Source organism: Pseudorca crassidens, unplaced genomic scaffold, assembly GCF_039906515.1.
Source record: "Pseudorca crassidens isolate mPseCra1 unplaced genomic scaffold, mPseCra1.hap1 Scaffold_1068, whole genome shotgun sequence".
In the NCBI taxonomy this organism is placed as follows: Eukaryota; Metazoa; Chordata; class Mammalia; order Artiodactyla; family Delphinidae; genus Pseudorca; species Pseudorca crassidens.
Genome location: NW_027135972.1, coordinates 31,068 through 49,079, shown reverse-complemented (window position 1 = coordinate 49,079; position 18,012 = coordinate 31,068). Strand labels below are relative to the sequence as shown.

The window sequence follows — 18,012 nt, the reverse complement described above, 5'->3', positions numbered from 1 at the left end:
CGTCCCTCCATCCTTCGGTGCTTCCGACCGCCTCGCGCCCTGGGGTCGCCAGAGTGCCCGGAGCCTCTCATTCAGGTGGCCCGTCGGCCTCCTGCTCAAATGGAGCCCATGCCCACGCGGCGAGCAGTGACCAGGTCCGGCGGTTGGCGGCGAGCGCCGCTGGGGCAGCGTTGGGCGCCGCTGGGGCAGCGGCGGGCGCCGGCGGCCATCGGTGCATGGGTGGTTCAGTGGTAGAATTCTCGCCTGCCACGCGGGAGGCCCGGGTTCGATTCCCGGCCCATGCAGACGCAGCGTCCCCTTTTGGTGCCCGCAGCCCCAAAGCGGAGCTGGGTTTCCCAGCTGCCACACTCAAGGCACCGGTCCTGCAACAGCTCGCTCACCACCGTACCTTCCCGGCCCCTGTCCTTCCCACGCAGACGCCCCCACCCCCACACACACCCGGGAGCCAGGCCTCCAGGACCTGACACCTCGCGGCTCAGCCACTCTTTCGCCCAGACCCCCTTCCTTGTCCTTGTTCTCTTCCTGACCCCGACCCCGCTTGTGTCCCGCTTGTCACCGTAAGGAACACCCCACGCTGGCACCCGCACAGCCCAACCTCTTCACCTTTCGCCACGTGTCAAGCTCTCTGCCTCACTCTGCCCCCACTCCGAAAATTATACTATCTTTGCACAACCAGCAGCAAGCAAGTCGCCACCTCTGGGAGCGATACATCCCAGTTTCCTAGAGAGTCCCAAAAGCGCTCACTTGCACGAGGAGTTCCAAAGAAGTCCACACTATCATCGCAGACTACACTCTAGATTCACGTTTTGACCCTCAACAGAAACACGTTTCCAACACCGGCCCGCTCCTCCACCGCTACTGCCACCAGCGCCATCAGCACGACAAACACCACCCCCTCCCTGAACCTCTGCTCCCACCAACAGCATCAGCCCTCGGGACAGCACCCCCAGCACCACCACCTCAGCCTCCTGCCTATTCCCACAAACACCCCCCCTCCCCCCTCCTATCTCGCCACTTTTCCCCCCGATCCTTTCCAAATCCTACGTTGTCAAGGATCCTGCCCTTGCCTCTGTCCGTTGCCCTCTTGTTTCCCCCTTCGTCGTCTTCTCCTTTTCGTAGCAGTATGGTTGGTTTAAACATTGTGTTACTTTCTGGTGTACAGCAAAGTGATTCAGTTATATGTCCTTTTCCAGGTTATTTTCCGTTATACGTTATCACGACACATGAATACAGTTCCCTGTGCTGTACGGTAAATCCTTGTTGCTTGTGTGCTTTATGTATAGTACTTCCTCTCTGTTAATCACAGCTCCGGAATTTCCCCTGCCCTACACTTTCCCCTTGGGTAACGAACAGTGTGTTTTCTATGTCTGTGTGTCTGTCTCTCTTTGGCACATACGTTCGTTTGTAGTACGCTTTAGAGTCCCCGTATCTTTGTGCTTCTCTGCCTGACTTACGTCGCTGAGTGTAATATACTCTAGGTCCCTCCTTCTTGGTGCAAATGGCAGTATCTCACTCTTTTGTATGGCTGAGTAATATTCCACAGCAAAGTAATATTGCACAGCAAAGCAGATACTGTTTCCCATGTCTAATAACGTTTCAGATTGCTTTCCATGATAGCTTACTACACGATATTGAATATCATTCCCTGTGTTATACTGGAAATCCTTGTTGCTTATGTCTTTTTTTTTTTTTTTTTTTTTTGCAGTACGCGGGCCTCTCACTGCTGTGGCCTCTCCCGTTGCGGAGCACAGGCTCCGGACGCGCAGGCTCAGCGGCCATGGCTCACGGGCCCAGCCGCTCCGCGGCATGTGGGATCTTCCCGGACCGGGGCACGAACCCGTGTCCCCTGCATCGGCAGGCGGACTCTCAACCACTGCGCCACCAGGGAAGCCCCCTGCTTATGTCTTTTATATGAAGTACGGTGTATCTGTTCATCGCAGCTCCTAATTTATGTCTCCACCCCTGCCTTTCTCCTCGGGTAACCATCAGTGTGTTTTCTCTGTCTGGGAGTCTGTTTCTCTTTTGCACATACATTCTTTTCTATTACGTTTTAGATTCCACGTATCTTTGTGCTTCTCTGTCAGACTTACTTCACCAAGTGTAATAATCTCTAGGACCATCCTTAGTGTGGCAAATGGCAATATTTCATTTTCTGAAATGGCTGAGTAATACTCCCCAGTACATATATACCACATCCTTTTCTGTCAGCCGACTGCTGATGGGCACATGGGCTTTTTCTGTGTCTTGGCTGTGGCACGTAGCGCAGCTACAAACACGGGGGTGCGTGGATCTCTCCAAACAACAGTTTTTCTCTTTGGCGGCTGTGTACCCACGACGGCGATTGCTGGATCATCTGATGGCTCAGTTTCTCCTATTTATTTATTTATATATTTATTTATTTACTTACTTACTTTTAAGGACTAGTACTTGTGGTTTAGGAAGAAGAGTTGAGTAACCACATGGAGTTAGTTTCAGGTGTACAGCAAAGGGGATACTGTTTTCCATGTCTAATATTGTTTCAGATTGATTTCCAGTATAGGTTATTGCAGGATATTGAATATCATTCCCTGTGTTATTCTGTAAATCCTTGTTGCTTATCTCCTTTATATGAAGTACTGTGTATCGGTTCATCGAGCTCCTAATTTATCCCTCCACCCCTCCTTTTTCCCTCGGGTAACCATCACTGTGTTTTCCAGGTCTGTGAGCCTGTTTCTGTTTCGCACATAGATTCAGTGGTAGTACTTTTGAGATTCCACGTATCTTTGTGTTTCTCTGTCGGACATACTTCACGAAGCGTAATATTCTCGGGGAGCAGTCTTGTGGCAGCAAATGGCAATAGTTCATTCTTTTTTATTGATGGCTGAGTGATAGCTCGTACTACATAGATACGACCTCTTCTTGTACTGGCCACCCGTTGACGGGCACTTGGGTTTTTTTCCGTGTCTTGGCTAGTGCAAATAGTGCCGCTGTGAACGTGGAGGTGCCTGGGCCTTTCTGAACTCTTGTTTCGCCATTTCCGGGTACGTACCCAGGAGTGGGATTGCTGGATCAGACGGGACTTCTCCCTTGGCCTCTTTCAACCTCAACCCCTCCTCCCCCCACCCCCGCCGCCACACACACCTGAGGCTGGATGGTTTCTCCCGATGAGAGGTGATGTGTGTCTCTGGGGCAGTAGAATGCCCCCACCCGATTCGGACCCCCACCTAGCCCCTGTGGTGCACTCCGTTTCTGTTGTTCTCTTGCCCGCCTCCTACCCACCGCCCCCAGTAACAACCCATTGCTTGGCCTGACCACCTTGCCGCACAGCACACCAGTCTGGGGCGCTCACCCGCCACCCCACCGCGAAGGGGTCCTCTCCCACCATCTTCCACGCCCCACAGCCCGTTCACACACCCCGCCCTTCCCCCCAGCCTGCAGGCCCTGACCCCTCTCCCCGCCACCTGCCCCTTGTATCCCAGGCCCGCCTGTCACATGTCCTGCCCGGAAGTCTCACTTCTGCCAGCGCTCCTCAGACTCACCCTACTCCAGGCCCACTCCGCCCCCTGATCTGACCCACCCGCAAACACGTGCCCGGCCGGGTACCACCACCACACCAAGCTTCTGCTGAGCCCCTGCCTGAGCGGCCAGCCGCTCTCCCGGGCCAGGTCCCCGCCAGCCCAACACCTCCCGCTCCTGCCCGCGCTCCAGCCAGACACCCCAGGTCCTTCCTCGCACCTCCCAGCACGCGGCCCACCGCCGCCCTCTCTCCATGGGCTCGTTCTGCTCCGTTCCCTAGCCCGCGTGGGGTGGCCACCGACCACGGCCACAAACACCTTCATCCCACACTGTCAGCCACCCCCAAGGCACCGGCAAGGGCGTTCAGGAAACCTGCTGCGGTGTTGCGAAGCACCCGTCTGCGCACCGGTGCTCCTTTCCACAGGGGATCCGGCGCTGTCAGAAGGCACCGCGTGTGACAGCGCCGTCGGTGCCGCCGCCGCTGTCGCCGTGGGGGAGAAGCAGTGCTGCTGGAGAGTCCAAACACAGGCGGGGGCGTTTGCTCGTGGACACAGCCTCGGCGGGGAGAGGCGCCGCCCCGGCCATTCGTGTTTGGGGCTGAGGCAAGCGTGTGAAAACGAAGACACGGGACGTCGAAGGCCTCGAGTGGGCGCGCGCCAGTGCGGCCAAAAGGTGTGGCCGGGCAGGGAGGGTGGACGTTGCCTGGCAGGGCTTGGGCTGCAGGTGCAGGGCACCGGGCGGCTGTTGTCGGGCAGGGCGCGACGCCGAGGCCGCGGAGCAAGCGTGGCCTAAAAGCGGGATGTGGACGGTGTGAGGTAGAGAGGAAGAAGAAAGGCTTCCCTGACCGGGAATCGAACCCGGGCCGCGGCGGTGAGAGCGCCGAATCCTAACCACTAGACCACCAGGGAGCGTCGGGCTCTAACACGCCTCCTGCTCGACCCATAGCAGCCGCTCGGCGCCACCTTGGCGCCAAGATCCGGCCTTTCCAAGTCCAGCCACGCGCCGCCCCTGGCAATCCACGTGTCCTCCCGTCCTTCCTGCTTGCAGCACCCTCAGAACACTGCGCGCCTGCTTCTCGCACACACAAGAAGAGCCGCTAGGGCCGCCGAGCTCCCTGCTCCCAGCTCTCCCTCACAGGCCCCCGGCCGGCCGGCCGGCCGGCCGCCCGCGGAGCGCGGCAAAAGGTCAGCCCGCTGCGTTGGCCGGGAATCGAACCCGGGTCAACTGCTTGGAAGGCAGCTATGCTCACCACTATACCACCAACGCTGCACAGCCCGGGCCGCCCCGAGACGCCGGCACCGGGCTCGCCCGAGCGCACTCTCGCCGCCGCTTCCTCCTCCCCCTCCTCCTCCTCCTCCTCCTCCTCCTCCTTCTCTTCCGACTCCTCCTCCTTCTCTTCCTCCTTCTGCTCCCCTTTCTCTTCCTCGTCCTCCTCCTCCTCCTCAGCCGCCGCCGCCGCCGCTTGGAGCAGCCCTGCCCCGACGCCACGCCGGCCGGCAGCTCTGTGACGTCACAGACGCCACCAAGGCCCCCCGGCGCCCCACCCGCGCCAGCCCCACGAAGCTGCCCTAGACCACCCGCCCGATCGCCTCAGGGTGGCGCTCTCGCTGCCTTGCTGCTCCAGGTCCCTCGGCTCCACGCCGCGGCCCGCCCCCGCCCCCGGCGCACGCATCTTCCAGCACCCCGGCTCGCCAAAGCCCTTCTCCACCCGGCGCCTGGCCAGGCCACTTCCCGCACCGACAGGGGACGGCACTCATCCGCCTCCCACCCGTCCCGGCAGCTGGGCACCTATGCAGCTGTGCATAGCTGCGCAGCCTTGCGTCGCGACGCAAGGAGCCCACGGAGACAGCCACTTTGGGCGGGCCGCAACGTCATCGAGAGCTTGTGGTGTCCAGAGGAGGCCGTCGCTCGGCCGTGGCGACTGAGTGCCCGGCGACGAGGAAGGGCTGGAGGGGGTCGAGGGTGGGCAGGCTGGGCACGCGCTGGGGCCCTGCGCCTCGCTGGAGGACGGAGGGCACAGGGCGGACAAGCAGGGTCCTTGGGAGATAGGCGGCGGGACAGAGAGCGGCGCCAGCCACCAAAAGGGGGCGTGTTGCCTCCCCGTCGGGGAATCGAACCCCGGTCTCCCGCGTGACAGGCGGGGATACTCACCACTATACTAACGAGGACGGCGGCCACCGCCCCCGCGCCCGGACGCTCTCGGGCTGACTGCCGACGCCTCCCCCTGCCCTCCGGCCCCCTGCCCACCACGGGCGCCCGGCACGTGCCCGAGCCGACCCAACGCCACACCAACCGCGTCCTCCAAAGCAGCAGCCCCCGACCCGACAGGGACCCGGACCCGAGTGGCGCTGAAAGCTCCGAGTGCGCGCTGCCTATTGCCTCCGACGAGGGGATCGCGCCGGGAGGAGGGGGCCCGAGACCGAAAGCAAGGCTGCGAGGAGGGGGTGGGCGCGCGCCTGGCCATGGCCGGCGAGGGGAGGCGCGGGTGGGGGCCGGTGGCAGGGGCTGGCAAGACGCGGCCCGGCTCCGTCCGGGGCCAGGGCTGGGCGAGGACGCCACCGCGGCGGAGCCAGGCGCGTCGTCTGGCCTTGCTCCCCGTCGGCCGCCGCGCGCCCGCTCCGTCGCTCCCCCACACGGCCGCGCGCCTGGCGCGGAGCACCGCGTCCCGCCAAGGGCACCGGGCTGCGCGTCGCGTCGGGTCCCAGCCAGCCGAGCGGCCACGCGCACGCCCAGGCCCGCCGTCAGGATGGCCGAGCGGTCTAAGGCGCTGCGTTCAGGTCGCAGTCTCCCCTGGAGGCGTGGGTTCGAATCCCACTCCTGACAAGCCAGCCTTTTGGCCCGCCCGACAAACGCACCCGGCCCTATGGCAGCGCTTTACTGCCTTCCAGTCCGTTCGCGCCTTGCACTCTTGCCGCCTCTCCAAACTGCGGCCCGGACATCCACGCCTCTCAGACGCGGGACCTTCTCAGCCACGGCCGCGGGCCTGGCAGAAACGGCCCGCTACGAACCCTCCGGCCACGGGCTTTCCGGAAAAACGCCCTCCCCGCCAGCTCCTACGCCCCCTCCTACCTGCACCCACACCAGGAAGCCCTTCAGTCCTTCGCAGCACATCTTTCCTCACCTGCTGGCGGCTGCTGCTGCTGGTCTTCCTGCCTGCCTGCCTGCCTGCCTGCCTTCGCCCCTCCCACCCACGGCCTCTCCCCCGCCCCACCCCGCCCCCACCGCCACACGCAGAACGGCCGCGTGTGGAAAGCCCTCCACGCCTCGCCCGCCCTCCGACTTCTGCCTGGTGAACAGCGGACTCGTTCTCACAGCCTTTCTTCCACTTCCGCCAGCAGCAGCTCTCCCTCTTTCCAACATCCTGTCCTTCCCGCCAGACCCAACGGCCTGCCTGCCCATTCCATTCCCTCCACAGCCACAGCGAGGTGGCCGCCGACAGCGTCCTGACTGCCTTGTGGTGCGTGCCCTCGGTGCTTTTTCGCCTTGGGACCCTGGCCGGACCACACCTGCCTGCCTGCCTGCCTGCGTCGGAGCCGGGCGGCGGCTGAGAGGAACGTCGGTGCTCAGCCGCACCGGCCACGCCTCGCCTGCCCTGACCGGGATTCGGGCGCGGGCCAGGCCGGTTCGCCTCCTGGCTTCGCCTGGCGACACCGACAGTCAATCGGCTCCGTGGACGGCAGAGAAAGCGCAGGACGGGCCGAGCCCGTGGACGGCAGAGAAAGCGCAGGACGGGCCGAGCCCGCCTGCGTCCCTCCATCCTTCGGTGCTTCCGACCGCCTCGCGCCCTGGGGTCGCCAGAGTGCCCGGAGCCTCTCATTCAGGTGGCCCGTCGGCCTCCTGCTCAAATGGAGCCCATGCCCACGCGGCGAGCAGTGACCAGGGTCCGGCGGTTGGCGGCGAGCGCCGCTGGGGCAGCGTTGGGCGCCGCTGGGGCAGCGGCGGGCGCCGGCGGCCATCGGTGCATGGGTGGTTCAGTGGTAGAATTCTCGCCTGCCACGCGGGAGGCCCGGGTTCGATTCCCGGCCCATGCAGACGCAGCGTCCCCTTTTGGTGCCCGCAGCCCCAAAGCGGAGCTGGGTTTCCCAGCTGCCACACTCAAGGCACCGGTCCTGCAACAGCTCGCTCACCACCGTACCTTCCCGGCCCCTGTCCTTCCCACGCAGACGCCCCCACCCCACACACACCCGGGAGCCAGGCCTCCAGGACCTGACACCTCGCGGGCTCAGCCACTCTTTCGCCCAGACCCCTTCCTTGTCCTTGTTCTCTTCCTGACCCCGACCCCGCTTGTGTCCCGCTTGTCACCGTAAGGAACACCCCACGCTGGCACCCGCACAGCCCAACCTCTTCACCTTTCGCCACGTGTCCAAGCTCTCTGCCTCACTCTGCCCCCACTCCGAAAATTATACTATCTTTGCACAACCAGCAGCAAGCAAGTCGCCACCTCTGGGAGCGATACATCCCAGTTTCCTAGAGAGTCCCAAAAGCGCTCACTTGCACGAGGAGTTCCAAAGAAGTCCACACTATCATCGCAGACTACACTCTAGATTCACGTTTTGACCCTCAACAGAAACACGTTTCCAACACCGGCCCGCTCCTCCACCGCTACTGCCACCAGCGCCATCAGCACGACAAACACCACCCCCTCCCCTGAACCTCTGCTCCCACCAACAGCATCAGCCCTCGGGACAGCACCCCCAGCACCACCACCTCAGCCTCCTGCCTATTCCCACAAACACCCCCCTCCCCCCTCCTATCTCGCCACTTTTCCCCCGATCCTTTCCAAATCCTACGTTGTCAAGGATCCTGCCCTTGCCTCTGTCCCGTTGCCCTCTTGTTTCCCCCTTCGTCGTCTTCTCCTTTTCGTAGCAGTATGGTTGGTTTAAACATTGTGTTACTTTCTGGTGTACAGCAAAGTGATTCAGTTATATGTCCTTTTCCAGGTTATTTTCCGTTATACGTTATCACGACACATGAATACAGTTCCCTGTGCTGTACGGTAAATCCTTGTTGCTTGTGTGCTTTATGTATAGTACTTCCTCTCTGTTAATCACAGCTCCGGAATTTCCCCTGCCCTACACTTTCCCCTTGGGTAACGAACAGTGTGTTTTCTATGTCTGTGTGTCTGTCTCTCTTTGGCACATACGTTCGTTTGTAGTACGCTTTAGAGTCCCCGTATCTTTGTGCTTCTCTGCCTGACTTACGTCGCTGAGTGTAATATACTCTAGGTCCCTCCTTCTTGGTGCAAATGGCAGTATCTCACTCTTTTGTATGGCTGAGTAATATTCCACAGCAAAGTAATATTGCACAGCAAAGCAGATACTGTTTCCCATGTCTAATAACGTTTCAGATTGCTTTCCATGATAGCTTACTACACGATATTGAATATCATTCCCTGTGTTATACTGGAAATCCTTGTTGCTTATGTCTTTTTTTTTTTTTTTTTTTTTGCAGTACGCGGGCCTCTCACTGCTGTGGCCTCTCCCGTTGCGGAGCACAGGCTCCGGACGCGCAGGCTCAGCGGCCATGGCTCACGGGCCCAGCCGCTCCGCGGCATGTGGGATCTTCCCGGACCGGGGCACGAACCCGTGTCCCCTGCATCGGCAGGCGGACTCTCAACCACTGCGCCACCAGGGAAGCCCCCTGCTTATGTCTTTTATATGAAGTACGGTGTATCTGTTCATCGCAGCTCCTAATTTATGTCTCCACCCCTGCCTTTCTCCTCGGGTAACCATCAGTGTGTTTTCTCTGTCTGGGAGTCTGTTTCTCTTTTGCACATACATTCTTTTCTATTACGTTTTAGATTCCACGTATCTTTGTGCTTCTCTGTCAGACTTACTTCACCAAGTGTAATAATCTCTAGGACCATCCTTAGTGTGGCAAATGGCAATATTTCATTTTCTGAAATGGCTGAGTAATACTCCCCAGTACATATATACCACATCCTTTTCTGTCAGCCGACTGCTGATGGGCACATGGGCTTTTTCTGTGTCTTGGCTGTGGCACGTAGCGCAGCTACAAACACGGGGGTGCGTGGATCTCTCCAAACAACAGTTTTTCTCTTTGGCGGCTGTGTACCCACGACGGCGATTGCTGGATCATCTGATGGCTCAGTTTCTCCTATTTATTTATTTATATATTTATTTATTTACTTACTTACTTTTAAGGACTAGTACTTGTGGTTTAGGAAGAAGAGTTGAGTAACCACATGGAGTTAGTTTCAGGTGTACAGCAAAGGGGATACTGTTTTCCATGTCTAATATTGTTTCAGATTGATTTCCAGTATAGGTTATTGCAGGATATTGAATATCATTCCCTGTGTTATTCTGTAAATCCTTGTTGCTTATCTCCTTTATATGAAGTACTGTGTATCGGTTCATCGAGCTCCTAATTTATCCCTCCACCCCTCCTTTTTCCCTCGGGTAACCATCACTGTGTTTTCCAGGTCTGTGAGCCTGTTTCTGTTTCGCACATAGATTCAGTGGTAGTACTTTTGAGATTCCACGTATCTTTGTGTTTCTCTGTCGGACATACTTCACGAAGCGTAATATTCTCGGGGAGCAGTCTTGTGGCAGCAAATGGCAATAGTTCATTCTTTTTTATTGATGGCTGAGTGATAGCTCGTACTACATAGATACGACCTCTTCTTGTACTGGCCACCCGTTGACGGGCACTTGGGTTTTTTTCCGTGTCTTGGCTAGTGCAAATAGTGCCGCTGTGAACGTGGAGGTGCCTGGGCCTTTCTGAACTCTTGTTTCGCCATTTCCGGGTACGTACCCAGGAGTGGGATTGCTGGATCAGACGGGACTTCTCCCTTGGCCTCTTTCAACCTCAACCCCTCCTCCCCCCACCCCCGCCGCCACACACACCTGAGGCTGGATGGTTTCTCCCGATGAGAGGTGATGTGTGTCTCTGGGGCAGTAGAATGCCCCCACCCGATTCGGACCCCCACCTAGCCCCTGTGGTGCACTCCGTTTCTGTTGTTCTCTTGCCCGCCTCCTACCCACCGCCCCCAGTAACAACCCATTGCTTGGCCTGACCACCTTGCCGCACAGCACACCAGTCTGGGGCGCTCACCCGCCACCCCACCGCGAAGGGGTCCTCTCCCACCATCTTCCACGCCCCACAGCCCGTTCACACACCCCGCCCTTCCCCCCAGCCTGCAGGCCCTGACCCCTCTCCCCGCCACCTGCCCCTTGTATCCCAGGCCCGCCTGTCACATGTCCTGCCCGGAAGTCTCACTTCTGCCAGCGCTCCTCAGACTCACCCTACTCCAGGCCCACTCCGCCCCCTGATCTGACCCACCCGCAAACACGTGCCCGGCCGGGTACCACCACCACACCAAGCTTCTGCTGAGCCCCTGCCTGAGCGGCCAGCCGCTCTCCCGGGCCAGGTCCCCGCCAGCCCAACACCTCCCGCTCCTGCCCGCGCTCCAGCCAGACACCCCAGGTCCTTCCTCGCACCTCCCAGCACGCGGCCCACCGCCGCCCTCTCTCCATGGGCTCGTTCTGCTCCGTTCCCTAGCCCGCGTGGGGTGGCCACCGACCACGGCCACAAACACCTTCATCCCACACTGTCAGCCACCCCCAAGGCACCGGCAAGGGCGTTCAGGAAACCTGCTGCGGTGTTGCGAAGCACCCGTCTGCGCACCGGTGCTCCTTTCCACAGGGGATCCGGCGCTGTCAGAAGGCACCGCGTGTGACAGCGCCGTCGGTGCCGCCGCCGCTGTCGCCGTGGGGGAGAAGCAGTGCTGCTGGAGAGTCCAAACACAGGCGGGGGCGTTTGCTCGTGGACACAGCCTCGGCGGGGAGAGGCGCCGCCCCGGCCATTCGTGTTTGGGGCTGAGGCAAGCGTGTGAAAACGAAGACACGGGACGTCGAAGGCCTCGAGTGGGCGCGCGCCAGTGCGGCCAAAAGGTGTGGCCGGGCAGGGAGGGTGGACGTTGCCTGGCAGGGCTTGGGCTGCAGGTGCAGGGCACCGGGCGGCTGTTGTCGGGCAGGGCGCGACGCCGAGGCCGCGGAGCAAGCGTGGCCTAAAAGCGGGATGTGGACGGTGTGAGGTAGAGAGGAAGAAGAAAGGCTTCCCTGACCGGGAATCGAACCCGGGCCGCGGCGGTGAGAGCGCCGAATCCTAACCACTAGACCACCAGGGAGCGTCGGGCTCTAACACGCCTCCTGCTCGACCCATAGCAGCCGCTCGGCGCCACCTTGGCGCCAAGATCCGGCCTTTCCAAGTCCAGCCACGCGCCGCCCCTGGCAATCCACGTGTCCTCCCGTCCTTCCTGCTTGCAGCACCCTCAGAACACTGCGCGCCTGCTTCTCGCACACACAAGAAGAGCCGCTAGGGCCGCCGAGCTCCCTGCTCCCAGCTCTCCCTCACAGGCCCCCGGCCGGCCGGCCGGCCGGCCGCCCGCGGAGCGCGGCAAAAGGTCAGCCCGCTGCGTTGGCCGGGAATCGAACCCGGGTCAACTGCTTGGAAGGCAGCTATGCTCACCACTATACCACCAACGCTGCACAGCCCGGGCCGCCCCGAGACGCCGGCACCGGGCTCGCCCGAGCGCACTCTCGTCGCCGCTTCCTCCTCCCCCTCCTCCTCCTCCTCCTCCTCCGACTCCTTCTCTTCCGACTCCTCCTCCTTCTCTTCCTCCTTCTGCTCCCCTTTCTCTTCCTCGTCCTCCTCCTCCTCCTCAGCCGCCGCCGCCGCCGCTTGGAGCAGCCCTGCCCCGACGCCACGCCGGCCGGCAGCTCTGTGACGTCACAGACGCCACCAAGGCCCCCCGGCGCCCCACCCGCGCCAGCCCCACGAAGCTGCCCTAGACCACCCGCCCGATCGCCTCAGGGTGGCGCTCTCGCTGCCTTGCTGCTCCAGGTCCCTCGGCTCCACGCCGCGGCCCGCCCCCGCCCCCGGCGCACGCATCTTCCAGCACCCCGGCTCGCCAAAGCCCTTCTCCACCCGGCGCCTGGCCAGGCCACTTCCCGCACCGACAGGGGACGGCACTCATCCGCCTCCCACCCGTCCCGGCAGCTGGGCACCTATGCAGCTGTGCATAGCTGCGCAGCCTTGCGTCGCGACGCAAGGAGCCCACGGAGACAGCCACTTTGGGCGGGCCGCAACGTCATCGAGAGCTTGTGGTGTCCAGAGGAGGCCGTCGCTCGGCCGTGGCGACTGAGTGCCCGGCGACGAGGAAGGGCTGGAGGGGGTCGAGGGTGGGCAGGCTGGGCACGCGCTGGGGCCCTGCGCCTCGCTGGAGGACGGAGGGCACAGGGCGGACAAGCAGGGTCCTTGGGAGATAGGCGGCGGGACAGAGAGCGGCGCCAGCCACCAAAAGGGGGCGTGTTGCCTCCCCGTCGGGGAATCGAACCCCGGTCTCCCGCGTGACAGGCGGGGATACTCACCACTATACTAACGAGGACGGCGGCCACCGCCCCCGCGCCCGGACGCTCTCGGGCTGACTGCCGACGCCTCCCCCTGCCCTCCGGCCCCCCTGCCCACCACGGGCGCCCGGCACGTGCCCGAGCCGACCCAACGCCACACCAACCGCGTCCTCCAAAGCAGCAGCCCCCGACCCGACAGGGACCCGGACCCGAGTGGCGCTGAAAGCTCCGAGTGCGCGCTGCCTATTGCCTCCGACGAGGGGATCGCGCCGGGAGGAGGGGGCCCGAGACCGAAAGCAAGGCTGCGAGGAGGGGGTGGGCGCGCGCCTGGCCATGGCCGGCGAGGGGAGGCGCGGGTGGGGGCCGGTGGCAGGGGCTGGCAAGACGCGGCCCGGCTCCGTCCGGGGCCAGGGCTGGGCGAGGACGCCACCGCGGCGGAGCCAGGCGCGTCGTCTGGCCTTGCTCCCCGTCGGCCGCCGCGCGCCCGCTCCGTCGCTCCCCCACACGGCCGCGCGCCTGGCGCGGAGCACCGCGTCCCGCCAAGGGCACCGGGCTGCGCGTCGCGTCGGGTCCCAGCCAGCCGAGCGGCCACGCGCACGCCCAGGCCCGCCGTCAGGATGGCCGAGCGGTCTAAGGCGCTGCGTTCAGGTCGCAGTCTCCCCTGGAGGCGTGGGTTCGAATCCCACTCCTGACAAGCCAGCCTTTTGGCCCGCCCGACAAACGCACCCGGCCCTATGGCAGCGCTTTACTGCCTTCCAGTCCGTTCGCGCCTTGCACTCTTGCCGCCTCTCCAAACTGCGGCCCGGACATCCACGCCTCTCAGACGCGGGACCTTCTCAGCCACGGCCGCGGGCCTGGCAGAAACGGCCCGCTACGAACCCTCCGGCCACGGGCTTTCCGGAAAAACGCCCTCCCCGCCAGCTCCTACGCCCCCTCCTACCTGCACCCACACCAGGAAGCCCTTCAGTCCTTCGCAGCACATCTTTCCTCACCTGCTGGCGGCTGCTGCTGCTGGTCTTCCTGCCTGCCTGCCTGCCTGCCTGCCTTCGCCCCTCCCACCCACGGCCTCTCCCCCGCCCCACCCCGCCCCCACCGCCACACGCAGAACGGCCGCGTGTGGAAAGCCCTCCACGCCTCGCCCGCCCTCCGACTTCTGCCTGGTGAACAGCGGACTCGTTCTCACAGCCTTTCTTCCACTTCCGCCAGCAGCAGCTCTCCCTCTTTCCAACATCCTGTCCTTCCCGCCAGACCCAACGGCCTGCCTGCCCATTCCATTCCCTCCACAGCCACAGCGAGGTGGCCGCCGACAGCGTCCTGACTGCCTTGTGGTGCGTGCCCTCGGTGCTTTTTCGCCTTGGGACCCTGGCCGGACCACACCTGCCTGCCTGCCTGCCTGCGTCGGAGCCGGGCGGCGGCTGAGAGGAACGTCGGTGCTCAGCCGCACCGGCCACGCCTCGCCTGCCCTGACCGGGATTCGGGCGCGGGCCAGGCCGGTTCGCCTCCTGGCTTCGCCTGGCGACACCGACAGTCAATCGGCTCCGTGGACGGCAGAGAAAGCGCAGGACGGGCCGAGCCCGTGGACGGCAGAGAAAGCGCAGGACGGGCCGAGCCCGCCTGCGTCCCTCCATCCTTCGGTGCTTCCGACCGCCTCGCGCCCTGGGGTCGCCAGAGTGCCCGGAGCCTCTCATTCAGGTGGCCCGTCGGCCTCCCGCTCAAATGGAGCCCATGCCCACGCGGCGAGCAGTGACCAGGGTCCGGCGGTTGGCGGCGAGCGCCGCTGGGGCAGCGTTGGGCGCCGCTGGGGCAGCGGCGGGCGCCGGCGGCCATCGGTGCATGGGTGGTTCAGTGGTAGAATTCTCGCCTGCCACGCGGGAGGCCTGGGTTCGATTCCCGGCCCATGCAGACGCAGCGTCCCCTTTTGGTGCCCGCAGCCCCAAAGCGGAGCTGGGTTTCCCAGCTGCCACACTCAAGGCACCGGTCCTGCAACAGCTCGCTCACCACCGTACCTTCCCGGCCCCTGTCCTTCCCACGCAGACGCCCCCACCCCACACACACCCGGGAGCCAGGCCTCCAGGACCTGACACCTCGCGGGCTCAGCCACTCTTTCGCCCAGACCCCTTCCTTGTCCTTGTTCTCTTCCTGACCCCGACCCCGCTTGTGTCCCGCTTGTCACCGTAAGGAACACCCCACGCTGGCACCCGCACAGCCCAACCTCTTCACCTTTCGCCACGTGTCCAAGCTCTCTGCCTCACTCTGCCCCCACTCCGAAAATTATACTATCTTTGCACAACCAGCAGCAAGCAAGTCGCCACCTCTGGGAGCGATACATCCCAGTTTCCTAGAGAGTCCCAAAAGCGCTCACTTGCACGAGGAGTTCCAAAGAAGTCCACACTATCATCGCAGACTACACTCTAGATTCACGTTTTGACCCTCAACAGAAACACGTTTCCAACACCGGCCCGCTCCTCCACCGCTACTGCCACCAGCGCCACCAGCACGACAAACACCACCCCCTCCCCTGAACCTCTGCTCCCACCAACAGCATCAGCCCTCGGGACAGCACCCCCAGCACCACCACCTCAGCCTCCTGCCTATTCCCACAAACACCCCCCTCCCCCCTCCTATCTCGCCACTTTTCCCCCCCGATCCTTTCCAAATCCTACGTTGTCAAGGATCCTGCCCTTGCCTCTGTCCCGTTGCCCTCTTGTTTCCCCCTTCGTCGTCTTCTCCTTTTCGTAGCAGTATGGTTGGTTTAAACATTGTGTTACTTTCTGGTGTACAGCAAAGTGATTCAGTTATATGTCCTTTTCCAGGTTATTTTCCGTTATACGTTATCACGACACATGAATACAGTTCCCTGTGCTGTACGGTAAATCCTTGTTGCTTGTGTGCTTTATGTATAGTACTTCCTCTCTGTTAATCACAGCTCCGGAATTTCCCCTGCCCTACACTTTCCCCTTGGGTAACGAACAGTGTGTTTTCTATGTCTGTGTGTCTGTCTCTCTTTGGCACATACGTTCGTTTGTAGTACGCTTTAGAGTCCCCGTATCTTTGTGCTTCTCTGCCTGACTTACGTCGCTGAGTGTAATATACTCTAGGTCCCTCCTTCTTGGTGCAAATGGCAGTATCTCACTCTTTTGTATGGCTGAGTAATATTCCACAGCAAAGTAATATTGCACAGCAAAGCAGATACTGTTTCCCATGTCTAATAACGTTTCAGATTGCTTTCCATGATAGCTTACTACACGATATTGAATATCATTCCCTGTGTTATACTGGAAATCCTTGTTGCTTATGTCTTTTTTTTTTTTTTTTTTTTTGCAGTACGCGGGCCTCTCACTGCTGTGGCCTCTCCCGTTGCGGAGCACAGGCTCCGGACGCGCAGGCTCAGCGGCCATGGCTCACGGGCCCAGCCGCTCCGCGGCATGTGGGATCTTCCCGGACCGGGGCACGAACCCGTGTCCCCTGCATCGGCAGGCAGACTCTCAACCACTGCGCCACCAGGGAAGCCCCCTGCTTATGTCTTTTATATGAAGTACGGTGTATCTGTTCATCGCAGCTCCTAATTTATGTCTCCACCCCTGCCTTTCTCCTCGGGTAACCATCAGTGTGTTTTCTCTGTCTGGGAGTCTGTTTCTCTTTTGCACATACATTCTTTTCTATTACGTTTTAGATTCCACGTATCTTTGTGCTTCTCTGTCAGACTTACTTCACCAAGTGTAATAATCTCTAGGACCATCCTTAGTGTGGCAAATGGCAATATTTCATTTTCTGAAATGGCTGAGTAATACTCCCCAGTACATATATACCACATCCTTTTCTGTCAGCCGACTGCTGATGGGCACATGGGCTTTTTCTGTGTCTTGGCTGTGGCACGTAGCGCAGCTACAAACACGGGGGTGCGTGGATCTCTCCAAACAACAGTTTTTCTCTTTGGCGGCTGTGTACCCACGACGGCGATTGCTGGATCATCTGATGGCTCAGTTTCTCCTATTTATTTATTTATATATTTATTTATTTACTTACTTACTTTTAAGGACTAGTACTTGTGGTTTAGGAAGAAGAGTTGAGTAACCACATGGAGTTAGTTTCAGGTGTACAGCAAAGGGGATACTGTTTTCCATGTCTAATATTGTTTCAGATTGATTTCCAGTATAGGTTATTGCAGGATATTGAATATCATTCCCTGTGTTATTCTGTAAATCCTTGTTGCTTATCTCCTTTATATGAAGTACTGTGTATCGGTTCATCGAGCTCCTAATTTATCCCTCCACCCCTCCTTTTTCCCTCGGGTAACCATCACTGTGTTTTCCAGGTCTGTGAGCCTGTTTCTGTTTCGCACATAGATTCAGTGGTAGTACTTTTGAGATTCCACGTATCTTTGTGTTTCTCTGTCGGACATACTTCACGAAGCGTAATATTCTCGGGGAGCAGTCTTGTGGCAGCAAATGGCAATAGTTCATTCTTTTTTATTGATGGCTGAGTGATAGCTCGTACTACATAGATACGACCTCTTCTTGTACTGGCCACCCGTTGACGGGCACTTGGGTTTTTTTCCGTGTCTTGGCTAGTGCAAATAGTGCCGCTGTGAACATGGAGGTGCCTGGGCCTTTCTGAACTCTTGTTTCGCCATTTCCGGGTACGTACCCAGGAGTGGGATTGCTGGATCAGACGGGACTTCTCCCTTGGCCTCTTTCAACCTCAACCCCTCCTCCCCCCACCCCCGCCGCCACACACACCTGAGGCTGGATGGTTTCTCCCGATGAGAGGTGATGTGTGTCTCTGGGGCAGTAGAATGCCCCCACCCGATTCGGACCCCCACCTAGCCCCTGTGGTGCACTCCGTTTCTGTTGTTCTCTTGCCCGCCTCCTACCCACCGCCCCCAGTAACAACCCATTGCTTGGCCTGACCACCTTGCCGCACAGCACACCAGTCTGGGGCGCTCACCCGCCACCCCACCGCGAAGGGGTCCTCTCCCACCATCTTCCACGCCCCACAGCCCGTTCACACACCCCGCCCTTCCCCCCAGCCTGCAGGCCCTGACCCCTCTCCCCGCCACCTGCCCCTTGTATCCCAGGCCCGCCTGTCACATGTCCTGCCCGGAAGTCTCACTTCTGCCAGCGCTCCTCAGACTCACCCTACTCCA

General features: G+C 60.7%; 11 non-coding genes across 11 annotated transcripts; 5 read left to right on the top strand and 6 right to left on the bottom strand.

Annotated features, from left to right (window-relative positions):
* Window positions 1–213: 213 nt before the first annotated feature.
* TRNAG-GCC (transfer RNA glycine (anticodon GCC)) lies at window positions 214–284 on the top strand. The gene has a single exon. It is a non-coding gene; the product is annotated as a tRNA-Gly (tRNA).
* Window positions 285–4,331: 4,047 nt separating this feature from the next.
* Window positions 4,332–4,403, bottom strand: TRNAE-CUC (transfer RNA glutamic acid (anticodon CUC)). The gene has a single exon. It is a non-coding gene; the product is annotated as a tRNA-Glu (tRNA).
* Window positions 4,404–4,689: 286 nt separating this feature from the next.
* TRNAG-UCC (transfer RNA glycine (anticodon UCC)) lies at window positions 4,690–4,761 on the bottom strand. The gene has a single exon. It is a non-coding gene; the product is annotated as a tRNA-Gly (tRNA).
* Window positions 4,762–5,591: 830 nt separating this feature from the next.
* On the bottom strand, window positions 5,592–5,663 carry TRNAD-GUC (transfer RNA aspartic acid (anticodon GUC)). Its single transcript has one exon. It is a non-coding gene; the product is annotated as a tRNA-Asp (tRNA).
* A 572-nt stretch (window positions 5,664–6,235) lies between these two features.
* On the top strand, window positions 6,236–6,318 carry TRNAL-CAG (transfer RNA leucine (anticodon CAG)). The gene has a single exon. It is a non-coding gene; the product is annotated as a tRNA-Leu (tRNA).
* Window positions 6,319–7,455: 1,137 nt separating this feature from the next.
* On the top strand, window positions 7,456–7,526 carry TRNAG-GCC (transfer RNA glycine (anticodon GCC)). The gene has a single exon. It is a non-coding gene; the product is annotated as a tRNA-Gly (tRNA).
* Window positions 7,527–11,572: 4,046 nt separating this feature from the next.
* TRNAE-CUC (transfer RNA glutamic acid (anticodon CUC)) lies at window positions 11,573–11,644 on the bottom strand. The gene has a single exon. It is a non-coding gene; the product is annotated as a tRNA-Glu (tRNA).
* A 286-nt stretch (window positions 11,645–11,930) lies between these two features.
* Window positions 11,931–12,002, bottom strand: TRNAG-UCC (transfer RNA glycine (anticodon UCC)). Its single transcript has one exon. It is a non-coding gene; the product is annotated as a tRNA-Gly (tRNA).
* Window positions 12,003–12,832: 830 nt separating this feature from the next.
* Window positions 12,833–12,904, bottom strand: TRNAD-GUC (transfer RNA aspartic acid (anticodon GUC)). The gene has a single exon. It is a non-coding gene; the product is annotated as a tRNA-Asp (tRNA).
* A 573-nt stretch (window positions 12,905–13,477) lies between these two features.
* Window positions 13,478–13,560, top strand: TRNAL-CAG (transfer RNA leucine (anticodon CAG)). Its single transcript has one exon. It is a non-coding gene; the product is annotated as a tRNA-Leu (tRNA).
* A 1,137-nt stretch (window positions 13,561–14,697) lies between these two features.
* TRNAG-GCC (transfer RNA glycine (anticodon GCC)) lies at window positions 14,698–14,768 on the top strand. Its single transcript has one exon. It is a non-coding gene; the product is annotated as a tRNA-Gly (tRNA).
* The last annotated feature ends 3,244 nt before the right edge of the window (window positions 14,769–18,012 follow it).